Source organism: Etheostoma spectabile, chromosome 21, assembly GCF_008692095.1.
Source record: "Etheostoma spectabile isolate EspeVRDwgs_2016 chromosome 21, UIUC_Espe_1.0, whole genome shotgun sequence".
NCBI classification, from domain to species: domain Eukaryota; kingdom Metazoa; phylum Chordata; class Actinopteri; order Perciformes; family Percidae; genus Etheostoma; species Etheostoma spectabile.
In genome coordinates, this window is record NC_045753.1 from 16,863,756 (window position 1) to 16,866,726 (window position 2,971).

Genomic DNA, 2,971 nt, shown 5'->3' on the forward strand with positions numbered 1-2,971 from the left:
TCAGCCTCACAGATCACAGGCCTGTTCCACCCAATGCTCCCTTTGCTCCCACAAAGACCCTCGTAATCCTGCTGCTTGTCCACAATTAATCTTCCCAGTTGCCGTATTATTAACACAACCACCCACGGGCAGAGGATGCAAATGTAAAGCTAGGAACAGGCCGTGCTGTGTGCACCCCTTTGCAACCCCCCTCACTCAGCCCACAGCGGAGTGGCAGAAGTGTCAATCACTCCGGGGGTTTAAACTGCTGCCCACTATCAGCTTCAAGGGCTTTTCAAACCCCCCCCCCCCCCCCCCCCCCCCCCCCCCCACCCCCTCTGCTGATCAAACAACGTGACCCCTCCCACCTCAACCACCACAGTTGAGTAACCTCTCAACTTTCTTCTTCATCTACCTTTGCCTGTCAGCCATTCAATTGGTCTGTTTCTCTCTCTCTCTCTAATCTTTCCTGTGTTCTCCCTCAGTGGCCCATCACTCTGATTAGGAGAGGGGAAAAACTGAGGAGAAAAATCTAAAACGAGCCCTTTATCTTTCTTACAACCTTAGTGGGTGAAACACAAAATTGAAATAGAATATCTTTGAGTTTTGGATGGTCATTTTCTTTTGTTTGGAAATTTTATAGAGTATATTATTATTTGCTCAATTGGTAGGAGGAGAGGGGGAGTCAACAAGTTAATGAATAGAAGTTAGTTACAGCCTTACTATTTCCTTTTTGTGTGTGGTAAATTATTTGGCTCTTTGAATCGGTCGTCTAAAATCAGAAACTGATGGAAAAAAAACCCACTATGCCAGAAAACTCAGCAACAAGATTTAATTAATACCCTCCTGTATGAGAAAGATGAGAAATCTAAGTCAGGACGTTCTATCAAAGTGATAAAGCCAACATGTTCAGCTGATGTGTCAAAACAAACTGCTTTTTATAAGGCATGCGGTGTTGTGAATGAATCTGAAGCCATTGGTTGTTTTGGCCATGAAGGGGAATCATGTAAGCATAGAAAAAACAAGCAATATTCCACTTTTGTTTGTTTTGTTGTGGTAAACACATGTGATTACTGTAGCCGTCTACTGGGGTGAGCTCGAGTCTTAGCCGTTAGCATACATTCTACAAATCACAGTCTTGATCAAAGCTGCTGCTGTGAGAATAGCTTGGCACCACTTTAAAAGAATATGAAATAATGTCCCAATCCAGCCAGTCCGTCTCAAAGACCAGAGGAGAGAAAGGGAGAGCGTAAAAGCTGAATGTGTGGGGGCTTTTTGAGAAGTTGGTCACTATATTGCCTTTACTGTCACTTGACATGAAAGTAATGCCAGTTCTTTGGAGATCCAAGCTGTTCCTCTGTGGTTGAAATGCTATTGTATGTCAGACAAAGGGCATGGTTTCATCGCACCCCCTTGTTTGCATGCATGACCAGCACTTTCAAATAAGGCCTTTAGATCTAAATCTCAGGCTCCACTCAGCACTGAAGGCAGCAGGCAGCTTTGTTCGTGGTGAGAAATTACTTGGGATGTCCAAACTGAAAACTAGGAGTTCACAACTCCCAAAAAGAGCTTTGATTATGCTGAGGTCTACAATGAAGACCCGCTGTGAAAACAGCCCAGCTGAGCTGTGGCATGTTGTTTACCAAAGTATCATACTGACTGATACAAGATTTTCTTGTGCTGCTGTCGTCCCTTTGGAGATTTAAGCGGTGAGTCAAGTTTTAGTTAAACAAACATTTTTTCAGAGCAGCACTATCTGCTGAGTTAAACCTGTTACTTTTGCTGTTTGACACCTCAGTGGGGCAAAAGAAAGAAGATATACTAACTGGCAAACCTGAAAAAATGCACATAAATGAAATACAAAAAAAGCTACAAATCTCAACAAACATATCTCAACATAGAAAAATTTACTAATTTTGTTCTTCTAAATTTGTAAAGGAGGATATTTCCTTGTTAGCTTATCTTAAAATTTTGTTACATGCTCAGATTTGTTTACATTTTATATTTTGGCTTTAAACGGCTATAATCAATATTTTTACACTAACAATGTATCACATACTTTTCATTGTGACAACCCATAGAGAATTATCCCTCGACTCTGCAGTTCCTCTCAGTTTTAAGGAGCTTTACAGCAAATTTCAGCTCATTGTTTTGGTTTCTCAGCCTGCAGCTTCATGGTTTTGGTTCACTCACACCACTCTCATAGCAACGGCAGAAGCTGTTTTTCATGAACAAGCTCTAAACAAGAACGGAATTTCCCTCAGGAGGTAGTGGAAATCAACAACATTCGTCAGGTGGCCATTAACACAACTCCAAATTAATGACAATGTTGTTCTGTGTCTGTTGAATGTGTAAAAACTGTTTGCTAACAAGTTAGCCATATCAACTTACGTAATTGCGAAACATAGTAATATGTCATTTTTGTGATTACAGCTTGTTTCCGCTGCTCTAGTAACACTATAAAGTGATGGTTAGTAGATGAGTGTCTCCCTGTGCTGTCTGCATCTTGTGCTACAAACACATTCCGTTGCCGGTAAAACAGTCCAAAGAAACGTAGCAACACATTAGCAAAAGGTAGAGGAAAAAAAGGACTCCTAGCTAGTAACTTTGAATGTCTTTCTTTTGAAGACAGAAATGAATTCAACATTTGTTAGGCCTTAAGGATACATGTTTCAGAGAAACAGTGTTAATTTGTGTTTGTTCACAAAAAAAACTGAAGCCTTGATGTAAAAAATAATTAAAATGCCTAATCAGGCCATCAAACTTTATAACTCCTCGCGGTTAAAACTGGACAACATTACACTGGACTGAAATGTGTGAAATACTCAACTGCTACTATTATTATTATTACTTTTCACCATTGCAACTCCTTACTTATGTTAATTATGTAAATACTGTATCATAATATTCCTTTACCTATGTAAATACCGTACATATCTAGGCTCCTTGTATTTCTTTATTTATATTTCTACTCTGATATTTCTACTTTTTG